General features: G+C 40.1%; 1 protein-coding gene and 1 long non-coding RNA gene across 4 annotated transcripts in view; one reads left to right on the top strand and one right to left on the bottom strand.

Annotated features, from left to right (window-relative positions):
* luzp2 (leucine zipper protein 2) overlaps nucleotides 1–26,004 on the bottom strand; it is a 427,971-nt gene that overhangs the window by 345,615 nt on the left and 56,352 nt on the right. The gene's annotated exons all lie outside the window — the stretch shown is intronic.
* On the top strand, nucleotides 3,712–24,925 carry LOC134353617 (uncharacterized). Of its 2 annotated transcripts, none has more exons than XR_010019644.1 (3): nucleotides 3,712–3,816; nucleotides 22,302–22,534; nucleotides 24,137–24,925. It is a non-coding gene; the product is annotated as an uncharacterized LOC134353617 (long non-coding RNA). The 2 variants fall into 2 exon arrangements; XR_010019645.1 differs by lacking the exon at nucleotides 3,712–3,816 and adding an exon at nucleotides 3,955–4,101.

Here is a 26,004-nt window from a genome sequence, read left to right as displayed (position 1 = left end):
ATTTGTTGATGAGCGTGTCCCCATAAAATCATTCAGTCTTCCTAAACCAGAAGCCCTGGATGAAAACTCAAAATACTCTGCAGATGCTGAGGTCAGAGCAACACTCACAACAAGCTGGAGGAACTCGACAGGTCGGGCAGCATCCGTGGAAACGAACAGTCAACATTTTGGGCTGAGACCCTTCGTCAGGACTGAAGAGGGAGGGGGCAGGGGCCCTATAAAGAAGGTGGGGGGAGGGTGGGAAGGAGAAGGCTGGTAGGTTCCAGGTGAAAAACCAGTAAGAGGAAAGATAAAGGGGTGGGGGAGGGGAAGCAGGGAGGGGATAGGCAGGGAAGGTGAAGAAGGAATAGGGGAAAGTACAGAGGAGGCGGAACCATGAGGGAGGTGATAGGCAGCTTGAGGAGGAGGCAAAGTGAAACGAGGATCAGGGAAGGGAAGGGGAGGGAATTACCGGAAGTTGGAGAGTTCAATCTTCATGCCAAGGGGCTGGAGACTACCCAGGCAGTATATGAGGTGTTGCTCCTCCAAACTGGATGAAACATGTGTTCTGCAATCTGCTAAGGGCTAGATCAGTGCCATTCAAGTCTGGCAACCAAGTTAAATCCAAAAAGTCCAGGTATGGTCTCCAGAAATCCATCCCACATGTGAAGAGGTAATTCCGGACCAAACTTGAATCACTGAAGGATGCTTGACAGTTGTAGCAGGGCTTGAATGCTACCACCAGCTAACCAGGAAACCAAGCGGCTTAGGTGACCCAAGGCTTCGTTTCCAGATGGGCTCAATGCCTTTTATGCTCGCTTTGACCATCAAAACATGGAGCACCTTCACAAGCTTACACAGCGCCTGATGGCCCTGTCACTTCAGTCTCTAGAACTGACATGAGAGCATCCTTCAGGGGGACGAATTCACAGAAAGCATTCAACCCAGATGGGGTACTGGCTGATCAACTGGTTGAAGTGTTCACCAATATCTTTAACCTCTCACTTTGGCAGTCTAAGGTACCCACAATGCATTAATTATACTAGTTCCTAAGAAGAACGTGGTAACCTGTCTCAATGACTATCATCTGGTAGCACGTACATGCACAGTTATGAAGTGTTTTGAGAGGTTGGTGATGAAACATATCAACCCCTGCCTGAGAGGTGACTTGGATCTGCTCCCATTTGCCTCCCGTCACAACAGCAGATGCCATTTCTTTGGCTCTTTACATGACCCTGGAACATCTGGACAGCAAAGGTGCATGCATCAGGACACTCTTTATCAATAGCAGCTCAGCATTCAATACCATCATCCCCATGAAAAACTAATCAATAAGCTCCCAGACCTTGGCTTCAATACCACCCGGATCCTTAATTTTCCTCACTTGCAGTCCCCAGTGACTTTGAATTGGCAACAACATTTCCCCCACAATTTCCATCAGCACAGGAGCATCACAACGCTGAGTACTTAGTTCCCTGCTTGACTCATTTTATGCCACCCGGTGGTGCAGTGGCATCAGCATCGGACTTAAGGCGTATGGCCCTGGGTTTGAATCCGGCCGGTCCCTTGCACGCTTTCCACTTGTGCTGGGTTGACAGTCATGCTAGCAACTCAGACTCATAAAAAAACAGTCAAATGCTGAAGAAAGGGCAATAAAAAATGCTGCCTTATGCAGTATAAGGCGCAAAAAGGAACAACTTCTCACTTTATACTTGTAACTGTCAGTCTAAGCACAGCTCTAATGCCATATTTAAGTTTAATAATACAGCCACTGTCATTGGCTGAATCCGCATATAGGAGGAAGATTGAAAATCTGTCTGAATAGTGCCACAAACACAACCTTTCATTCAATGTCAGCAAAATCCAGGAGATGATCATTGGCTTCAGCAGGAGGAAACTAGAGGCCCATGAGCCAGTCCTCATCAGGGGATCAGAGGTGGAGAGGATCAACAACCTCAAATTCCTCAGTGCTATCATTGCAGAGGATCTCTCCTGGGTGCCATTACAAAGAAAGCATGGCAGATCATCTACTTTCTTAGAAGTTTGTGAAGATTAAAATTTTCACAAACTTCTATAGATGTGTGGTGAATAGAACATTGACTGGCTGCACCATAGCCTGGTATGGAAACACCAATGCTCTTGAACAGATAAAGTAATGGATATGGCACCATCATCACAGCTAAATTCTTCCTCTCCACTGAGCACATCTACGTGGAGCGTTCTCACAGGAAAGCAGCATCCATCGTCCAGGACTCCCACCACACAGACCATGCTGTCATGCTGCTGCCATCAAGAAGAAAGTATAGCAGCTTCAAGACTCACACCACCAGTTTCAGGAACAGCTCTTATCTCTCAACCTTTAGGCTTTTAAACTAGAGGGGATAATTTCACCAAACTTAACTCGCCCCATCACCGAACCTATTCCCAATACCCTATGGACTGTCTTTGAAGGACTATTCAAATTATGTTCTTGATATTTATTGTTTATTTATTATAGTTTTTATTTTTTCTCAGCTAAAGCTAGTAAAACCTGAGGTAAGGGATAGTCAAGCAGATTAATTGCTAGGAACATTCAGACTCTACTCTTGGTGTTCAGTATTGTGGCTCTCTGTAGATTTACATAGATATTACTGTGTTGCCCTAATTGTTTAATGATATTGTGTAGTATCTTTGGGATGATACCAGTTGTAAATATTACTAATGTTCCATAAACTTCCAACTTTCTCTTTTAACTCTACATATCTTTGGTGATTTTCACTTATCGATTTCTGTACGTTGTGTGTGTTTGTGATGGCTATATCTATTAAGTAAGCTTCTTGTTTGCCTATCCTGTAATAATATATTTGGATGGTTATTATGGATTGTTCCACCTGCAATAATGGATCATAATGTTATGACTATGACTCTAAAATTGGATCAGGCTTGAAGATTTTGGTGAATGATGTTTGTCACTTGATTTGGTAATCGGATTGAGTTAATCTGCTGTTGGATCCTGTAACGCGTTTCTGGTTTCTCTTTACATTTTCTGCATTGATCATCTGAATTTGTTAGCCTTTATTATGTATTTTTGATTTTTATTTGTGTTAAACACCAGGTCCTGTATTGCTTCAAAGAAGCCCTCTGTTTCTAGGAAGAGGTCTCCAACTCTGAGCAATGTATTCAACGCTTCCTGCTCAACATCTTGTCTACTCAGATTGTGTCTTCCATAGAGAGTCATGCTCTTCCATTGTCTAGCTTTTACTTCTATAGCAATAATTTCTTCATTTTTCTGGATTGTGTCTTCATTTGAGTTTAGTGGTGTGTACTTCTTATCAGAATTGCATATGCTGAAGTGGAGTGCAGAATCTTGTTTTCATAGACGAAAGTACACCCTTAGAAGTTTTATCTGACTATTATACAATTTCTTATGTCTTCTATTCCTGTTCCTCCACCTGTCCTTGGTAAAGTTAATCTAAGTACGTTCAAGAGTACATAATCTTTTCTAAAAATTGTCATTTCAGTACTTGTTTTTCTTTGTAAATTTTCTTGACCCATTTTAGATCAAGATATTATGCCAAAAGAATACATTAAAATGGGTATAGCAGAAATGTTTATTGCCTTTGTTATATTTTAATTATTGAGCTCTGTAGGAGCCGTGCAGCTGTTCTCTATCTGCATTGTATTGTGTTTTGCACATTTTTTACGTTTATTATGGTAACTAGTCACATGAGTGTTGGCTTGCTAAAGGTGAAGCGAATAAGTTACATCTTCATGCTTTGTTCTGAGCACTTTTTAGCTGGTGACCGATGGATGTCCTATCTTTTGTCGAACACTCAATTATACTTATCTTACACTTGGGTATGCATAAGTTTCATTTCTTCAAGATTGTATGTTTGCTAATTGCTAATGAAGGATTGAATACATATCTTTGACTTTTGGAACAGTTGTTATTGGAACTGAGGCTCGTCATACAAGTATAACAAATCCACGGGGATTGCCAGCAATGGCAACTTGTTTTGGTTAGATTTGGCTGCTACGTTCTATCAACAAAAGCTTTTGACAGTATTACCAAATGTTCATTAGCATTCGGACATATCCAAAGCACCAATCAGAAACACGACAGCCTGGAGCAGCTTGTGGCAAGTAATGACCTTGTGTTGATTCATGTTGTGCATGTCAGTTTGGAACATAATTTTGAATGGTCAGCGCTGCTTACCAATTGGGGACTGTAAACTGCGTAGTGGTGCTTGCCTGAGAGTTTGGCGCTTGGTTCTGTTGAAATGCTGAAGTATTTCAGTTGCTGACAGCTGATTTGAATTGTCATTGTTTTGTCTGGTTTCCGCATTTGGAAAATGACATCAGTCAAGCTGGAAGCAGTGACTTTGAAGTCAAGACTAAGAGAGAAATTAAACTTATTGTGAAAGCTTTGGCAGCTAGAATTAACAACCTTAGAAAGGACTATAATAAAATTGTTTAAAAAAATTAAAAGATTTAGTATTAGTAATTAGAAACCTTTTACATGTAGACCAAAATGTTTCACAGCTGCAATATCACTTGGATGATTTAAAAATTCTTCGTGAAGATGTTGCTAAGCAATATAACTTGCTGTTGTCTTTAATACCTATCTCTGGGCAAGATAAACAGACTGAAAACATTATAAACTTTGCCGAATTACTGGATGAATGAGTAGTCTTTGAGGTACTGCAACTCTGTGTCTTTATTGATGCTTTGCTGCATGCTTGAGTGCTCGGTGGGGGGGGCGCTGATGCTTTTTTGCTGGTGGGGGAGGGGTTGTTGCTTTGCTGCTAGTTGTGCGTGGGAGGGGGCTATGGGGTTCTAACATTTAACTGTCATTCATTCTTTGAGGCACTCCTCTGTTTTCGTGGATGGTTGTGAAGATAAAGATTTTCAGGATGTATATTGTATACATTTCTCTGACATTAAATGTACATATTGAAACCTATTAAATACTGTCATAGCAAAAGCTGAACAATGGCTGAAACAAACATACGTGGTTCAAGAGCAAGATGCTGGAGAAAATGAAAATATTTATAAAGCTACGGTGCATGAGGTACTTATAAAGCTGATGACTTCCAGACTGAAATACACTTTGAAGACAACACGTCAACTGTGCATGCAGTAGGTTGTCTTGCTAGCAGAGCATCCCGTATGTCTGATACCTCATCAGCATGCATTAGAATGGAGGATGATTTAGCTGACTTACGCGCAAAGAAACAAATATTGTGGGATAAACATTCTTTGGAAGTAAAGATGGAACAGCTTTGGAGAAGCCAGGAAGAAAAGCCGAAACAGCTTTGGAGAAACCAGGAGCAGATGGTGGAACAACTTCGGAGGAAGGTGGATCAACATACGTTCCAGGAAGAAATTGCAGCCAAGATGGCCAGAGATAAAGTGCTAAAGGCTTCACGTGCTGTGGGTGCTAAATGTGCTCCAGCAGGTCAGTTCCTGTGTTAGGATGGCACAGATGATGTCCAACATTCTCGAGGTCAATATGGATACATTTGTTCCTCAATTGTCTAGGAGCCGCAAGTTTGAACCCTAAGGGTTAGTTCAGGCTGTTAGCTTTCAGCATGCACCAAGGAGGCATACTGAACCCAAAGGCATATCCAATAGCATAAAGTGCTTCTGAGGAAACTAATTCACAGTATAGTGACAGATGATAAAGGTTTAAATGTTGCGCTGGAGGCTAAAAGAAAGCGAAAGGAAATAACAAGCTTAATGCATTGCATCTCTGCCTAAAGGAGAAATTCAAACCTATGATGGCAATCCATTGAAGCATCATTCATTTATGAAGGCTTTCAAGAATAGCATTGAATGTAAGACTGATGATTATGATGACTGACTCTATTTTCTCAAGTAGTTCACTGGAGGTTACTGTAGAGGCTCTGTCAAATGTTACCAGCAAGACAGCCCAGAGCAGGGATACCTAAAGACCACAGCAACATTTTGGTGAAGAGCGCAAAATTGCTGCGGCCTACATGGAAAATGCTCTTTCTTGACCCAAATGCACGTCAAGATTACAGTCTTTCTTCAAGGCTGTTGTAATGCCATGCATACAGGACACTTCAGCAAGGATCGCAGTGGCAAGCATCCCAGCATGGTTCATATTCATTCTGAAGAAAAGAGTGAAGATTCAAAACAAGCCATGAATGAATCAAACGTAGCAGCGAGTAACGCTCTGTTATCTATTGGCGTTATGGGGCTGCTGATCATGATTGCAAACTTCCTATAATTCCCGTTCAGATGAAGTACAAGATGAGTAACAAGACAATTATTACTTATGCTTTCCTAGATCAAGGAAGTACAGCAGTGTTCTGTACAGAGAGCCTCATGAACAGGAAAACGAACATGCATTCTCTTACGCACCATAGGTCAAGAGACGGTCATGAGTAGCTACATCATTTCAGGATTGGAAGTGGCTGGCTTAGATAGTGAAAACTATTTTGAACTGCCTAACATCTATACACAGGAACATATGGCCGTCCACAAGGAGATCAATCATTTGCTGGAAATTGAAAATAGAGGTGAATCTGCCCAAGGCATTGGAGCCATTGCAAGTGACTTGCAGTGTTAATGATGGAGCTTATGCAATGAGAACAATGCTGGGTTAGACTGTTAATGGACCACTGAAAGGAGACTGTGGTGGTGGAAGAGACTATGTTCAACCAGAGCTGACAGTAAACGGGATTTCAGTTTTGAACTTTAGATTATGAAAACACGAAGTCCTCTTTTATTGTCATTTAGTAATGCATACATTAAGAAATGATACAATACTTCCTCCGGTGTGATATCACAAAACACAGGACAGACCAAGACTGAAAAAAACTAACAAAACCACATAATTATAACATAAAGTTACAACAGTGCAACAATACCATAACTTGATGAAGAAGGTTCATGAGCACAGTAAAAAGTTCAAAGTCTCTCAAATGTCCCACATCTCATGCAGATGGGAAAAAGAAGAAAAACTCTCCCTGCAATGCCCGACCACGGTCCGACTGAATCATCCAAAAACTTCGAGCTCTGATCAGCTCTCCGACACCGAGTACTGAGCGCCATCTCTGTCCGAGCGATTCGACCTCCATCTCGGTCACCAACAGCAGGCAAAGCTGGGGATTTTGAGGCCTTCCCTCCGAAAGATTCCCGACCACGCAGTAACGACAGCAGCGAATGAGCGTTTCAGAAATTTTTCCAGATGTTCTTCTGTGCTTTTACATCCATCTCCATCAAATCAGAATTGTCCACGGCCCCTATTTAATGGATATGATATCATTTTTCACCAGAGCTTTGGCAGCAGCCATTCAAGACAGATTTTCCTGAATGCCGTCAGGAGAAGGTAATGATCCAGGATAGTCTGTTTATCAAAAAGTGGACATTTGTGTGAACGTTGAGATTTCAAGTCTCTTGTGTCTTGGTAGTATGTAGTTGCAATTATTATAGGATAATAATTAGAGGCTGGCATGTATGAGCAAAGCATCTGTTCCCTACCTGCATTGTATACTGTGTTGCATGTTTATTATAGTAACTAGTCACATGAGTGGGGACGTGGTAAAAGTGAAGGGAATAAGTTGCGTCTTCATGCTTTCTTCTGAGTAGTTTCCAGCTGGGGACTGATGGATGTCATAACTGTTGCTGAATGCGCAAATACACTTAACTTACACTTGGGTACACTTAAGTTTCATCGCTTCAAGATTGCTAATAAAGGATCGAATACATATCTTTGACGTTTGGAACAAACAGTATTGGAACTGCTACAGTGTTGGGCACTATTCATGAAGCCCACTCTTATGGAATTAAGTTCAAGGGTACCAAACAACACAGCAACACTGATGGCTTGTCACGTCCTCCACTACTGGCAGATGAAAAAGAAGTCTTCATACCGTGACCCAGCAGATGTGTTCCACACCGCATTGGTGGACCAGTTGCCAGTAACAAATTCCTAAATACCAAGTGAAGTAAGGAATAACCCAACATTGTCAAAAATGTTTTAAATTACTGTGTAAGCATGGCTAGCTCATGGCAATCCTATACTTCCAGAGTTCTCAGCGAGGCAAGACCAACTGTCGGTAAGTCAAAGAACACTGATGTGTGGATCTTGTGTGGTGAGTCCCTCTAAACGGTGCACCAGTGTTACAAAATCTGCATGAAGGAAACCTGGGTACAGTCAAGATGAAGACTCTCACCTGAAGCTACGTGCGTGGCCGGGAATAGATAAACAGATTTGGCCAAAAGCTGTTTGGGATGCTAAAAAGTTCAAAATGCACTGTGACACCCGTGAGAGTGGCCGTCACCACCATGGCATAGAGTATATATTGAATTTGCTGGGCCATTCATGGACTCCATGTTTCTGATTGCTGTGGATGTTTGAAGTGGCTGAAGGTTATACGATGAAGTCAACCACCTCTGCAAAGACTGTCTTCACTCTGTGGACTATTTTCGGCAGAAATGGCTTAGCTGTACAAATTGTAAATGACAATGGATCACAGTACATGTCAGAAGAATTCCGACTGCTCATGAAGAAAAGTGGCAACAGACATTTCAAGTCACCTCCTCACCACCCAGCAATGAATGGGTTAGCTGAAAGGTTTATCCAATCCTTCAAGAAGTCCATTAATGTGGTGGACAAGGAGGACATTTCTCTGCAGTACAAGGTAGACAACTTCATTTTTGTGTATCGGAAATCTGCTCGTGTGACGACAAATCAAACACTTGTAATGCTGTTCATGAACAGGAATCTGAGATCTCACATAGACCTCCTGAAACCAGATCTACAGAGGGAAGTACAGAATGAGCAGTTCAGCCTGTTGCCAAGTGAAGCAGCAAGGCACTTCGAGATTGGATAGGAAGACCTAACACATGATTACTGAGGGTACAAGTAGATACCTGGTAGGATAGCCACAAAAACTGGACCACTGATGTACACAGTGGATATTGGAGATCAGACATGGAGACGTCATATGGACCAGGTACTGGATGCTTAATCAAAGACCACACCTGAGTCGACTGCATCCAGCAAGACGGACATATAACAATCACCGGACTTACCTCTCAGTGATGATATCACTGACAGCAACATGACACCGGAAACCGAGAATGCTGTTGTTGACAAGACACCTGCCAAACCTGATGCCACTCAACAGGACCCAAGGCTCTATCCTGAAAGAAGCAGAGCACCACCCAGAAGACTGAGTCTGTAGAACTGTGAAGTTAGTTATGGACTGCTATGGTAAAAGCATGTTTATTTGGGATATGGATTAATGAAAGGGAAATTGAGTATTTTGTACATATACAGTTTTATGTTGCATTAATCTTTCTTTCTCAATTTTTTAATAAAGTTTTAAATTGATAAACTTGACTACGATAATGATACAAAGAGATCAAGATTACATTAATAACGGTTAACATATATAGACACAGACCCCGAGGAACATATGTTATTTAAGCCTCCCAATCTATTAATAACTGAACATGAAAAAGATTCAAAAAATTTTAATACAAAAAATAAGTCCCCCTACACTAAAAAAAACCAAAAAAAAACAAAAACAAAACAAAACAAAACAAAAGCTGGGCTGCCATGTTTCATCGGTTAAAATCATTATTTGTCATTAACTCTGCTCCTCTACACACAAACAAAAAGTTATTAAAAAGGATTCAGGAAAGGTCAGCTTACATCATATGAAAATGTTGAATAAATGGCCTCCAAGTTTCTTCAAATTTAATCGAAGGATCGATAATACCACTCCTAATTTTTTCCAAGTTTAAACATGTTCTAGTTTGGGAAAACCATTGAAATGTATTAGGGGGATTAGACTCTTTCCACTTAAATAAAATGGATCTTCTGGCTGTTAATATAATAAATGCAATCAAACGGCAAACTGAAGGGGCTAAATGAGATTAATGACATGATAAAGGGCATTAATTTAAAGGGGGAGGAAGTGTAATATATGGATCTATTTCTTTTGGAGCAATGATCCCCCCCATAGCATGACATATTGATCTGCCCATGCATATTGATCTGCTGTCTACATACGCACATTGTTCTCTCTCTCTCACTGCATGTGAATACACCAGTTAAAGCCATCTCCAGTGTGCATGCTTTTATTTAATATCTATGTAGTTGTGCACATCTACAACAATGAATATGATCATTGGCAGTACTTTATTGGTCCAGAACCCATATTGAGTATTGATTAGTATTGCTTGACTGCATTGTTGATGACATTTTCCTTACTTTGCAGATGATTGCTGTGGAGTGATTAAGTAGTAATTACTTAGATTATATTTGTCCTGTCTTTTCTGGATAGGGCAGACATAGTTAATTTTACACATTGTTGGGTAGGTGTCAATATTGTGAAATTAAAACAGCTTGGAGCAGCTAATTCTGGAGCGCAAACCTTTAACACTAGCCAGGATGATATCTGGTGTCTTTGCTGTATCTAATATTCTCAGCTACCTCTGATATCATGTGGAGTGAATTGAATTGGCAGAAAACCAGCTTCTGTGATGGTGGAGATCTCAAGAAGAAGCCAAGATGATCATCTACTCAGCTTTGCCAGCTGAACATAATGGAAAATATTTCAGCCTTGTCAGATGACGCACAATGCACACAAAGTGCTGGAGGAGCTCCTCGGGTCAGGTCACATCAAATAAACAGTCGTTGTTTCAGGCTGAGATCCTGAATCAGGACACAGATTAACATTATATGTTGCATCCCTCTATAAAAGTGGGTAGTGTTGTTCTTGGCCTCCAGCCACTATCAATTTAATAATCCACTCTATTCACAACCAGACGTGGAATGACTGTAGATCTTGGATCTTGTAGCTATGTCATAGTGCAGCTCTGCATATGACCTATTTGTACTGTTCAGCACATACGTGATCCTCTGTTCTATATTGCCAGGATTACATCTTCTTTTTCAGTACATCTTGTGCTGCTCCTGGCATGTCCATTTGAAACATTTCATTGAACTAGGTTTGATCCCATGACTTAAATTTAAAAAAAAAATTGGGAGGAAATCACAAACAAGAGAAAATCTGAAGATGCTGGAAATCCAAGCAACACACACAAAATGCAGGAGGAACTCAACAGGCCAGGCAGCATCTATGGAAAAGAGTACAGCTGACGTTTCAGGCCAAGACCCTTCATTAGGACTGGAGAGAAAAACCTGAGTGTGGCCTCATCATGACTTAAGAGGAGGCCATGGACTGTTTAATGTCGAATGTCAATTGGGAGGATATAGTCATTGTGATGCATGAAGAGAGAAAAGGGTGCACTCTTTATACTGATGACATTTTGTCAGCAAGTGGTTGTTGGAAGGACCTGCATAACAATGTTAATGTTCTCTTACAGACCAATGTCCTCAGATTAGCATTGTGGTTACATTCAACTAGTTCCATAGGTTAGGCCAGGTCAATCTCAAGCCGTGATAGTGGTTCCAAGCTTTGTCACAGAAACAATTCCCATATGGATAGAGTAAAAGGTTTAAGGATGGAGACAGACGTGGAAGCACAGAGGAACATCTGGAGAAATTTCTGAAACACCTGTTCACTGCTGTTGTACTGCGCGATCGAGAATCTTCCGGAGGGAAGGCCTCAAAATCCCCGGCTTTGCCTGCTGTTGGCGACCGAGATTGAGGTCGAATCGTTCGGATAGAGATGGTTTTCGGTACTCGGTGTCGGAGAGCTGATCGAAGGCTTGAAGTTTTCGGACGACACAGAGCCCGACTGTGGTCGGGCATGGCAGGGAGAGTTTTTCTTCCTTCTCCCGTCTGCGTGAGATGTGGGACATTTGAGAGACTTTGAACTTTTTACTGTGCTCATGGACTGTTCTTCAACAAGTTATGGTATTTTTGCACTTTTGTAACTATATGTATAATTATGTGGCTTTGTTAGTTTTTTCAGTCTTTGTCTGTCCTGTGTTTTGTGATATCACACCGGAGGAAATATTGTATCATTTCTTAATGCATGCATTACTAAATGACAATAAAAGAGGACTGCGTGTCTTCATAATTTAAAAAGCCTCATAGAGTTATTGAGTCATACAGCACAAAAATAGGCCCTTTTTAAGGAGCGATGCTTCAAAAAGGTGGTTTCCATTATTAAGGACCCCCATCACCCAGGACATGCCCTATTCTCATTGTTACCCTCAGGAAGGAGGTACAGGAGACTGAAGGCACAAACTGAATGATTCAAGAACTGTCAGGGCGCTGGAGCAGGGATCCAATTGCAGACCCACTGTGATATTCATCGAGCACAGTTTACTGTGCACAGTGATATTCATTGAGTAACAGATCCTGAGGTACAAACCAAGTCAGCTTCAAAGTTCAGGCAGCGATCAAAACATCCAGAGAACTCTAAAAACCAGAACTGGGAAACAGGCAGAGTCAATATTCAGACGGACAGATACAGATACAGATACAGATACGAATGCTGGAAAGGCTCAGGAAAATTCACTGGCATAATCAGGCAACAAACGGGTGAAAACACAGGACTGAAATACACTGAGCAATAAACAGAGAGGTAGGTGATAGGTGGGGCACAATAAGACAGAAATGGCAGCAAAACAGGTAATAATGAGAAACAGGTGAAAGGCAGAGTAATCAGTAATACAGGGTCCAGAGTAGAGCAGGAGCGGGGACAGGAGCACATGGGGCACGAAAACAAACAAAAGCCCATGACAATACAAAACCACAGACTGATGGCTGGGGGAAAACACACAAAAAGACAAAGTTCAACTGGAGGTACTGACAGGAACAGCTTCTTGCCCTCTGCCATCCGATTTCTGAATGGACATTGAACCCATGAACACTGCCCTACTACTTCTTAAATTTTTATTTTGGCACTACTTATTTACTTTAGCTATTTCATATATTATATATATGAACACTTAAGCTCCCAGGCCTCTGGTAGAGGACCCAAGATTGAACGAAAATACATATACACACTACCCACAAGAGATGAGAGAAAAAAAATACATATGTATTGCATTGTACTGTTGCTGCAAAGTCAACAAATTTCATGGCCTATATGGGTGATATTAAACCTAGTTCTGATTTGGATTTCAATTCTTTGTGTAAAATAGATGCCCCTCAGGTTTCTTTGAAAGCTTCCCTTTCTTACCGTAAACTTGTGTCCTCTCATTCTTAATTCCCCAGTCCTGAAAATGAATTGAGTGTATTCATCTTAATTAAACCCCCATGATTTTATACACATCTATAAGATCCATGGAGAAGTCTGACATTCCTGCAGTCTCTTGTGCATTCCTGATCCACATCAACTCAGAGTGCAGAGGGAGCACCCAGTATGCTGTGAAGAGGCCACAAACAAATCTTACAAAAAAGCTAAAAGGAGTGCACCGTCTCATAAACTATCCAGTTACACATCACATCAGGCTCTCACTGAAGTCTATAATTCCAGTCTGGCCTCATCAGACACCTTAGAACCCACAAAACTATAGGGAAAGTAATCATCCCCAGTCCTGAAAAAAAAACTGCAAAATAAGGAGGAAAGAATGTTGTAGAGAAAAACTTGACTCCCTTTGTACTGTTCCTAACTGCCGAGATATGTGAACTACATAAAAATTTGCAGAGCTACAATTGTCTCATCACTCATATTGCAATCCATGCTAATTTAGTTTTCACTATTACCACATTCATCCAGTTCTCATAGCCTGAGGAATCCTATTTTCCCTCTCCAGCCAGTCCATTCATTTCCTTGAAAGCCCTATGGGTTATCATTCTCTTTTATAACATAATTTATTTAACCTGATCAAATTATATTATATGATATACATTTTCAGAATTACTCATGACAGCAAACTGAATTTTTGAGGTCACTTATCTTTTGTAAGTTTGGTCGCTTCCTATCTCGGAGTCAGAAGGTGCCATGTTTTCACACCACACCATACCATATGTCTTTTAAATATATGATAAGGAGAAAATTCTAAGCCACAATTCCAGTGTTGTTCTGAGGCACATCTAAACTCTGGAGGTACTTCGTTAGATATAATGTTAAACTGTTGCCTTGTCTGTTCTCTCCTTTGACCCAAGCTTTAAAAAATATTGTACTATTACAAAGAGCTGGTGAGTTACCTCTGATGCCTCCCCCCCCCCCCCCCAAATCCTCAATAGCCATTTGGAACAAAATTATATGATAACACACACAAAATGCTGAGGGAACTCAGCAGGTCACGCAGCATCTATGGAAATCCATGTTTCTGGATGACCATATGACAGTTCAGGACCGTATAATTCTATGGTTTTTGCAACATTGCCATTTGTGAGTGTTTGCAGAGCGCAAATTGGTAGCTGTATTCCCTGCATCCATAACTACACTTTAAAAAGACTTTATTCTTCATATATCAAAGGTGTTATAATCAAGCAAGTCCATCTGTAGAATTCATCACCATCCTTTGTAACTTCCTTTCCCAAAAAAGGAAATGTATTCAATCTGTTTCTCAGTATCTGCATTTACATTTGGATAGCACATTATGGAAAATGGCAAATCAGATTCAGCTTTAATTCTCAGCAGGATCTCTGGGTTCGATGATTCTTTTCTCTTTCCAATATGATTGATAGGTCTATGTTCTGACTTTATGCATCCTGAGGGATGCACCGAACAAAGACACAATTCTGGCTGTATGTTATATTATTGCATACTATAATAGTATTCAATAATATAATATACAGCCAGAATACTGTCTTTGTTCAGTGCATCCCTCAGGATACATAAAGACAGAACATATATATATCAGAGGTGGAAAGGGTTATCAACTTTAAATTCCTCTGTGTTATTCATTTGCAGGACGTCTTGGCCCCAGCATGCAAGTGCAATGATGAAGTGCCTCTTCTTCCTTAGGAGTTTGCAAAAATTTGGCATGATATCTAAAATTTTGACAAACTTATATAAATGTGCAGTGGAGAGTGCATCACAGCCCGGTATGGAAGCACCAATGCCCTTGAATGGGAAATCCTACAAAAAGTAGTGGATATGGCCCAGTCCACCATGGGCAAAGCCCTCCCCACCACTGAGCACATCCACATGAAACACTTGGAGAAAGCAGCATCAATCATCAGGGACCCTCACCAAACAGGACATGCTCTCTTCTCACTGCTGCCTTCAGGAATGATGCACTATCAGTTACTCCAAAAGACTGGAAGTAGAGTAAATACTGAAAGGCTTTTATTTGCAGTAAAATGTGACCTCAACCATGCTGAGTATTTGCCCCTGGACTGAAGGAAGGAGCAGTGACACAATCACCTTTATTCAGGGGTCTGTGGGAGGAGCCACAGGAGCAGTCAGCAGAGGGGTGTGTCCAGACAGGTAACCCAGTTACAACATATATATATGGTTTACCACAAGGAAGTGGTACAGGACCCTCAGGCCTCACACCGCCAGGTTTACGAACACAACAAACGTGTGAAAAAAGAGCAAATTGTGCAAACAATTAAAAAGTAAACAAATAACACAGAGAACATGAACCGCAGAGTCTCCAAAAGTGAGTCCACAGCCATGGAGCCAGTTCAGCGCTGAGGCAAGTAAATCTCACAGAATACTGAGCTGAACGCACATTTGTCCTTCGCACTTGGCCTTGAGACCTTGAACTTTTTAATCTGGCTCAGCGTTTAAATTGACCAAACATTTCTCGCTCTCAGGCCTGGACTGCATTGCTTTGAACCAGCATCAAGTCCACTCCAACAATGGCCAAACATCAATTCATTTTACACTCTCAGGCCTGGGCCTTGCAGCTTCAATCTGATCACGTCCACTCTAACAATAGACAAACATCAGTTCATTTTTTGCTCTTGGGCCTGGGCCCTGCAGATTCAATCTGATCCCAAGTCCACCCCAGCATTGGTTGCTGCAACCGTACCTCCGTTCTTGAGAGTCCAGTTCAATACCAGGTCGTACAGATGGTTCAAAAGCACAGCTTCCAGAAGGAATCACAGGCTGTGGATTGCAGTAATTTGTTGCCTATGCAGCGTCGCCGTGACTTGCCAGCACTATCTCTATCCAGCCCCAGAGCCATGTTGGCAAAACAACACAGAACACAACAAACAACAAAACACCAACAGCAAAGCCACCCCCCACCCTGCATCCACACGCATACACTGTCCTCCAACGTCAAGATAGATAGGCTGCCTCACCTTCCAGCCTTCAGTGGATTTGAGGATTTACGGACACTGGGCTTTAGCTTTGCCAGCGGACTCCAGCTGGGCTTAGAAAATAAATTTACTATACAAAGCATAATAGCCTTCTGTAATAAAAACAGAAAATACTGGAAATACTCAACAGGGCAGATCACATCTGTAAGAGGAGAGAGAAACATAATGTTCAGGTCGAGAGGCATTTCTGTTTTTCTTCCAACAGATGCTACCTGCCCAGTTAAATATTTCCAGCATTTTCTATTTTCATTTTACATTTCCTGTCCCTGCAGCATTTGTTTATTTTTTCAGTTACTTGATAGACGATTGCAATTTTTTTGCCACATTGAGTTTAACATAATGTACAGGATCATTTCACAGTATGTTTTTGCACAATGTAAACATTCAAAGCGATTGATGAGATACCCAATTATAATTGAACAAACTCTCAGATAATTCTTTTTATAACTATATTTAAAAGCATGGCGTAAGATTTAATTCTTCATCCAGGGCTAATAAACCTTGAAAAATGTAGTCAGTTATTAAATATTTTTACATACTTCCCTGATGAGCTTTTGCAACTTGAAACCCTGACTTCGTGCAAGCTATGAGATTTCCTTGCCTATAAAATGTTTTGTTCCTAATGAAAAACTTGAAGGAAGCAGTTGCTGAAATTTAAAAGGCTTCACAAACACGATTTGATATAGATCATCACATTTCAAAAGAGATGAACTTTATAAATTAATTAACATTGCAGATGGAGTTTTGAGTTTAAGGTAACTTACTGCTGTGGAACAGATAGAAATCAAACCATTTTAAAGCAACAAACGCACCATCTAGGAAAATGCTTACATTTTCACTCATGTCCCTGTCTAAAATCTCATTTATTCTATAATAAATGTTACACAATGTCATTGAACTCCATAACAACTTTAGCCTGAGGAAAGCAAAATGTGCTGGAATTCAAATTATCTATGTAAAAATCTGCTTTGATGAAAGAAATAATGATAACGAGCTCTCCAATCAGTTCAGAGCTACAGGCATCAAAAACATAAAATCGGGTTAATTCTCTTATCTTACTTAATTGATTCATTTCACTAAAGAATGCTTCTTTAGTTCCAATAAAATATGTCCCACTATACCATTGCACAGGTGAATCCAGTAACAAAGTGCCTCTATATTGAGTACTAAATACTGTAGATGTGTGGATTTTGTATTCTGACACTTTGAGTAGATGTTTTCGATTTTCATATCCAATCAGATTATCAGGTTTTCTTCCCCCCACTGACGGTTTAAGTTGTTACAAGATATATATCTTTGTACTTCTGTTTGGCAATGCAACTTCCCTTTCTCTTGACATGTTCAGCGGGCTGAAAACAGCATTGATATTTTAGATTACTTTTCCTTTGAATCATTGTTTTATTCACCTGCTGTACGCCTTGGGATTGGCCTTCAACTCCAGAAAAATCCCTTGTGTTCAAAATCTTCTCAGTTTTGAAAAAATCCAACTCCTTTACAACTAGCACTGTGTACATAGTATAGATAGAATAAATTCAGGGAGGCTTTTTCCTCTGAAGATGGGGGAGACTAGAATTAGAGGTCATAAGTTAAGGGTGGAAGGTGAAATATTTAAGGGGAACATGAAAGGGAATTTCTTTGCTCAGAGGGAGGTGAGAGTGTGGAATGTGCTGCAATATTCAAGAGTAATTTGGATAAGTTCAAATTTCAAAGTAAGTTTAAATACATATGTCACCATATACAACACTACGATTCATTTTCTTGGATGGGATGGTTCTGCAGGGCTACGGTCTGGGAGCAGGTTGATGGTCTAGGCAGAGTTATAGTTTGGCACAGATGGGCTGAAGGGCCTATTTCTGTGCTGTAGTGCTCTATGACTCTACCAATTGCAAAGTTTTGGACTGCAGATAGCAGCTAAATGTATTAGGAGTTCAAATTTTCCAGTGGGATGGATGCAAAGGGTTATACCCTGGAGTAGAAACACTCGTGCTGTAGACATATCATTAAATCAGAAACTTTTTGAAATATAGAACTGTAAAAGGTTCATGTGATATTAGACGTTTATAGCACCATCAGTAATGTGAAGTTCCTCCCAATTATTTTGACACTAATATTTTGATTTCACTACATAATTTTATGTGATGCACCTGGGATCCTTCTTATAATATTCCTCTACAGTATTATTCTTTGGAAAAATTCTTCACATTCTCTAAGAATTTGTATACACAATGATTTGCTGTTTACGTATTCAGCAAGGATATTTACAATGATCTGATACAGGACATGTTGCTTTACTCTCATTATTTCTCTTTCTTTTCCAGGCAATTAAGCTCCGGGTAGTCAGGACATTGTCTTAATATTTTTTCTTACTTATTTACTAAACAGTTCATATTAAGCTTCCTGCAAATTGACTTGTTCAAGATTACATTGTCTCTCTACTGCCCATGATTATGCTGGTATGGAGTTGCAAATTATCCAATTTAAAAGTGCAGAGATGTTAGAAATGCATATTATGGATAATAGATATTATGAGCACAAGGCTAACTTAAGAGTTCTCCAAACTGGGAATGTTAATAAAGTTTAGCATGATTTTTACATTTAACTTTCAACAATTTGGAGGATTTTGCTGGAGCAAGTGGGGGGGGGGGTGAGGTTTGATGCTTTTACTACTGCTTGTGCATGGAAGGGGGCTTTTGGGGTTCTGATGTTTCTGTTGTTCATTCTTTTTTTTGTTTCATGGATGTCTGCGAAGAGTAAGAATTTCAGGTTGTATACAGCATAAATTCTCTGATATTAAATTGAACCATTGAACCATTGATTCGACCTTCTTCGAAAGTTTGGCATTGTTGTGATATTACCAAAAACTTTACAATCTATTACTTCATTCCTTGTCATTTGCCCCAATTGATTCCAAACTATCAAGTCACAAAATATTTTCACTCTTATAATAACAAGGGAGATAAATATATAAATTCAAACATGCCTGCCTAAGTCATATTACTATTTATTTAATTTACGTTAGCTAGTTGGAACATTCTTCTCTTCTCGGTTAGTGAACTTCCAATAATCGAGAAGTTTAATATCTTACAGAATCAAAAGGCAGTAGAGCATCACAATACTGATAGAACCACTTTAGACTCAAAGTCAAAGTAAAACTTACTATGGAGTGCATACATGTCACCACATAAAACCCTGAGATTCTTTCTCTGCGGACATACCTACCAAATCTATAGAACAGTAACTATAAGCAGAATCAATGGACAAACCACTATGCAAATGAAGATATAAATACATAGCAATAAATAACAAGCATGAAATAACATAATAAGAGAGTCCTTAAATTAGTGTAGTTATCCCCTTTTGTTCAAGAGCCTGATGGTTGAGCGGTAGTAACTGTTCTTGAACCTGGTGGTAAGAGTCCTGAGGCACCTGTACCTTCTACCTGATGGCAGCAGCGAGAAAAGAGGATGGCCTGGGTGACGAGGATCTTTGATGATGGAGATGCTGCTTTTTTATGGCAAAGATTCATGTAGATGTGCTCAATGATTGGGAGGGTTTGAACTGGGATATACACAGCTGAGTCCACCGCCTTTTGTAGGATTTTTCGCTCAAAGGCATTGGTGTTCCCATACCAGGCCATAATGCAGCCAGTCAACAAACTTCCCACCGCACATCTATAGACGTTTGCCAAGGTTTTCGATGACATGCTGAATCTTTGCAGACTGCTGGGGAAGTAAAGGTTCTGTCATGCTTTCTTCACAATTATATTTAATCCAGGCTGCGCATCGTCCTGATGTGGAAAGCATCACCATTCCTTCAGCACTGCAGGAACTGCCTCCAACTCTGGAATGTCTGTCACCACTAGCACAAAAAATATTCATAAGAATTCCAACATTTTTCCAAAAGCAACTTGATATGAATGTACACACAGTGATATGCAATATACAATGAATATACACTGAGTATATGATTGTGGTCGTCTGTTGCTGTAGCCCATCCACTTTGAGGATTAAGGTGCTGTCCATGCTAAGATGCTCTTTTGCACAACACTGTTATAATGCACGGTTATTTGAGTTCCTGTCACTTTTCTGTCAGATTGAACCAGTCTGGCCATTCTCCTCTGACCTCTCTCATTCACGAGGAGTTTTTGCCCAAAGAATTGCCGCTCACCGGATTTTTTTTCACACCATTCTCTATAAACTCTAAAGACTGTTGTGCATGAAAATCCCAGGAGATCAGCAGTTTCTGAGATACTCAAACCAGCCTATCCGGAACCAGAAACCATTCCATAGTCAAAGTCACCTATATCACATTTCTTCCCCATTCTGATGTTTGGTTTGAAAAACAACTGAACCTTTGACCACGTCTGCATACTTTTATCCATTGAGTTGCTGCCACATGATAGGCTGATTAGATATTGGCATTAGCAAGCAGGCATTCAGGTGTACCTAATAAAGTAGCCACAGACTGGAGGTGCAAAAGCAGAGCTATTTGGCGCACTCTGCATACCATAGTTCCCGAGGAGATATTAAATTGCATAGAAGGAGGGAGAGTTTAGAAGGAGCGAGCTGGGGCAGTCAGCACATTTTGCACACCACAGATCCTGAGGATCACATTGGATTGTGCATAATTAAGCACTTGGCAAGATCCAATAAAAATAAGCTAGATTTAAGTGGAGCGGTCATTATGGGTGCGGCCATTCTGTGAGTGGGCCAGTGTTAAAGTAGGTAGTTGAGGATTTGGCAAGGAGAGGCATAAGCCACAGGTTGATTAATTCATTATTTATTCTTTCTTTCTTTCTTATTGCACATTTAGAGTAGTTAGAATGTCAGGTAGGGTAGTGGAATGCTGCTCTTGAGGGATGTGGAATGGCCAGGAGACTGCAAGGGTCCCTGACAAATACACCTGCAAGAAGTACGTCCATATGCAGCTTCTAACAATCCACATGAAGGATTTGGAGCTGCAACTGGATGAACTCTGTATCATTTGGGTGGATGAGGGATAGATAGAGAGGTAGTTACAGCCAAGGTGCAAGACACAGGTCACTGGGTGACCATATGGAAGGGGAAAGGAGATAGGCAGCCAGTGGAGAATATTCCTGTGACTGTTCCCCTCAACAACAGGTATACTGCTTTGGGTCATGTTGTGGGGGGGCGGGGGTGACCTAGCAGAAGAAAGCCACAGTGGTCAAGTCTCTGGCACTGAATCTGGCTCTGTGGCTTAGAAGGAAAGTGGGGAGAAGAGGCGAGCTGTAGTAATAGGGGACTCATTGACTCATTGGTCAGAGGAACAGAAAGGAGTTTCTGTGGATGAAACAAAAATCCCTGATGATATGTTGCCTCCTGGGTGCCAGGGCCGGGACCCTGTAAATTATAGTGAGAAGTATGTATATATTTTTAAAAAGTTAAATGAAATAAGTAGTGCAAAAAGAGAAAAAAAGGAGGTGAAGTAGTGTTCAGAAGTTCAATGTTCATTCAGAAATCTGATGGCCGAAGCGAAGAAGCTATTCCTGAATCAGTGTGTGTATGCCTTCCGGCTTCTGTACCTCCTCCCTCATGGTAGCAATGAGAAGAGGGCATGTTCTGGGTGTTAGGAGTCTTTCGTGATGAACGTCACCTTTTTGAGGCATCCTTCAAGCATTCAGGGACAAACCTAAACACTACATTGAAGCTACACTATGACCTGTTTCATCATTTTGTGCTAAAATGGACCTTTTTTGTTTTAATTATGTTCTTTCTTGTAAGAATTCTGTATAATTTATGTTTTCAGTGCACCTGTGCCTCCGTGTACTTTTGCAAATGGAAATAAACTCGGCTTTGACTTTGATTTGGGTACACAAGGTCATGGAATATTACAACAATTGATTTGGCTCAGAGACAGTGAACAGAGTGTCTGGTGCCCACCATGAGATGAGCCAGAGCTTTCTGTCTTCAGTGCAGAAGATAGTTAAACCATGCCTGACATTTGTAAGACACCTGGTCAGATATGCATACAATATTTATTATCAATTGTTAATTTTATTGGTTTATAATAAACTGTGAAGAAATATAACATGGTATAATAACGATGTTTTCTTTTGATTTGTAAAGATGTTCTCTAGAAGATATGTGGTTTCTTTCCACCAGTGACAATACTTATAATAAAACTTTTGCACTTGTAACAGGCTTGGGATCCATGTGATTCTTCAATTACTTGAACTCCCATGACAAGAATTCTTCATCAGAACTGGCAATTCTCATGAGGAATCTTGGACTTCAATGTCAACAAAACTGTTTCAATTTCCAGGGATGCTGCCTGACCTGCCGAGCTTTCCCAGTATTTTCTGATTATATCTGGAAGCAATTCTCTGAAAATAAATATTATAAAATTCATTCACATTTTGCTGCTTGTTCAGAGGTAAGTATTTCATCTCCGTTAAGATCAGAGAATAGGATTGTACTATTTTTGATTCAATGTAACACTGAAGTCATACTGTTGTATGGCACAGAACTAGCCCCTTCAGATCATCAGTTACCCATCTGCACTAATCCCATTTAACAGTTGTGAATTTGGCTATAGCATCAAGTATAACAAAGTTTTAGCATGTTTTACACCCAGGATTACGCTTTAAAATGCATGGTGTTTTGTTCCTGTTGAGGCTGCATTAAATACTGCACACAGCTTCTGACACTTTGCTGCACAGTTATCGGTAAAGAGTGCCAGCTTACAAAGTCTCTCTTTGCAACAACCAAAAAGCAGCAATTCACATTAATGTTGTCATAGGGGAGAGGCAGGCTGCAGGAAAAAACAATTGATGGACATCCAGATTCACTAAAACGAACCCATAAACCACACCTCACTTCTTTTCCTACAATTTCTCTTTTTGCACTACTATTTTTAATTTAACTATTTAGCATACATATATATATATACACACTTACAAACATAGAAACAGAAAACCTACAGCACAATACAGGCCCTTCGGCCCACAAAGCTGTGCCGAACATGTCCTTACTTTAGAAATTACCTAGTTTTACCCATTGCCCTCTATTTTTCTGAGCTCCATGTACCTGTCCAGGAGTCTCTTAAAAGAACCTATTGTAACTTTTCACGCTGGCTTGGCACCGACTAGATAGATGATATATTTTGCATCCTTGCAGATCTAATGCACATATCAGTATTTGGGGATAGTAACTGATTACAACAGTAATAATATTAGAAAATATGGTATTTTTCATTGTCTTTTAATAGGATTAATATTAATAATTTTTGAACATTTTCTAAAATGCTTCATTGATTTCTATCTGTCTCTGTTATACTTCTATTAATAGTAAAGCAATCAATACACATAAATAACCAACAGGACTTAACCTTTTTCTTCAAACTCCACAATTATTGTTACTAATGTACTAATCAATGATAATATCTGCTCAAAATTACCATAGCCTGCAAGTGAATCCTTTGGAAAATTATTACCAATTTGGGCACTCCTTCTCAGGAAGGTTTGTCATCTCTGTACTAGGTCTTTACTTTTATTTATAGTTCAGCTGGTTGTTAAATGGTTCCATTTATTTGAATAGAACTACAATATATCTAATAAAAACATCATTTTATGTCTGATGCGGCGGTAAATTGTGTAATTTATAATGACAATTGTTTTCTTTGGATTAAGCAAGTCCAATTAATAACTCCTTAATCCAATGTGACCCACTTCGGGGTATTTCTCCTTTCCTTTCATTTACAGTATAAAACACATTTTTAATTATTTTAATATTATCTATTTGAATAATTTTGGCTTGAGTAGCCAGTCATATTGATTGTTTTAGCAGCCAGCATCTTCTATGAAGATGAATTGAAGCTCTTCTTCACTGTTCTCTGTTAAATTATATTGGGCTGGGAAAAACAATATCCTGATGATGGATCCTGGTTGAAATTGCTTGTTTCATACCCAAGCCCTCTATAGCAATATTGTTCTACTCTTGTGTCCTCAGACATTATGCATTGTCTTTCCTTCTGCAGGTCTCCCAATACAGAAATGATTGAGCATCTCCGGTCTTTTGGGATCCCTTGTGGTGGCCGTGAAGCAGGAGTCTGTAATGGCAGGTCTGAAATGGGTAGAGGAAATCTGAGCCTCAGTCACTTGGACATATGAGACCTTGAGATTTGGCTCAGGATAAGGCAGAATCATGATTAGCCAGTTGAGAAGTTTGGGTTACAATCCAAGTGCAGGAGGGGCAGATGGGGATATGGTTAGGCCAACACTGGGTGGTGCAGGATCCTATTTAGACATGTATCAGCCAGAGAGAAATAAAGCGAAGAGTAAATAGGTTAAGTGAGAGGAAGTGGTTAGAGAGGATCTGGGGAATAATCTGTCCATCCAGACGGTGGGTGCAATTTGGAATCCACTACCTAAGAAGATTGTGGTTGGAGGTGGATACAGTCTGGACATTTAAGGAGCTTCTGGACAAATGTTTGAATCTCAAAGGTTTATTACTCTACGGCCTAAGGGCTGGGAAATGGTATTAGTACAGATAGGAACTTTATGGTTGACATGGTCACAGTGAGTCACAGAGCCTATTTCTCGCTATTTATGAGTATTTGAGTCTAAAACTTAATTGTGATCTTCTCTAATAGTTAACCTAGTCAGCCACATCCTATGTTGATGTAGAACTCACACCCATGGCTAAGGTCCTCTTTAGCATGTGGCCAACAATGACAGCAGGCTACATCCCTTCAAATGAATTCCACTGGATAAGACTACTACAGAAGCAGCTATATCCAAACAAATCTGCTTCCTATAAAGAGATGACACAGAACCAATTTTGTATCATATTAAATATTTCATTGCTTATAACAACTGATTTTGATTACGTTACTTTGCATGACACACAAAATTATTTTATTTATTTTATTTGGCGATACAGCGCGCAGTAGGCCCTTCCGACCCTTCAAACAGCGGCACCCCAGCGACCCCCAACAACCTAGACTTAACCCTAACCTAATCATGGGACAATTTACAATGACCAATTAACCTACTGGCTATAGCTTTGGATCATGGGAGGAAACTGGAGCTCCCGGTGTAAACGCATACATTCCACAGGGAGAACATACAGACTTCTTACAGAGGACACTGGGATTGAACTCTGAACTCTGACTCCCTGAGCTGTAATAGTGACATACTAACCACTATACTACTGTGATGCCTACTAATACAGAAATAAAGTCCTAAGTCAAACACTCCCTTTTATTCAAATGTTTTTATTTTGCGGCATCAGTTGGTTTGAGGTATCTAAACTGAAGTGCACTTCTTATATCACTGGTTCTTAAGATAAGATATTCAATGTTTGTATTGATCCAGTATATATCCTGCCACAACTTTTCATTTTGTTGATCCTATTTTTAATTTTTTCGGTAAGTAAAACAGTTGTAGATTTATATTTTCTGTCATCAGGAGATCACAATATAAGTTAAGGCAAATAATTATTCTTGAGTCACCAAAATTATTTTGAGAGTGACGTATTTAGTTTAAGAGATTAAACCTTCTTACAAGCTAAACCATTGCAGCATTTTTGCACTTTGCCCTAGGAATTGCTACATAGAAAAGCCATGCATAGGAGGCTAAAACTCTGCCATTACACAGCAGTTAACGTGAGCAAAGTCTTTCGTTTGTTAGTTCTGGAGGTGCAGGACAAGGAACTGAACTCGGGTAGGTGGAAGATGACAGGTTGTAGAATAAACCTAACAAAGACCATACGATAGCATCAGGGGTAAGTTACAGGAGTTCAAATTCCACTACAGCAATTGGTAAATTTAACATTAAAACTCAAATTTCAAAGTAAATTTATTATCAAAGTACGTATATGTCACTATATATGACCCTGAGATTC

This window comes from Mobula hypostoma, chromosome 11, assembly GCF_963921235.1.
Source record: "Mobula hypostoma chromosome 11, sMobHyp1.1, whole genome shotgun sequence".
NCBI lineage: Eukaryota > Metazoa > Chordata > Chondrichthyes > Myliobatiformes > Myliobatidae > Mobula > Mobula hypostoma.
Note: the sequence above shows the minus strand (reverse complement) of the source record. Positions and strands in the feature narration are given on the sequence as shown.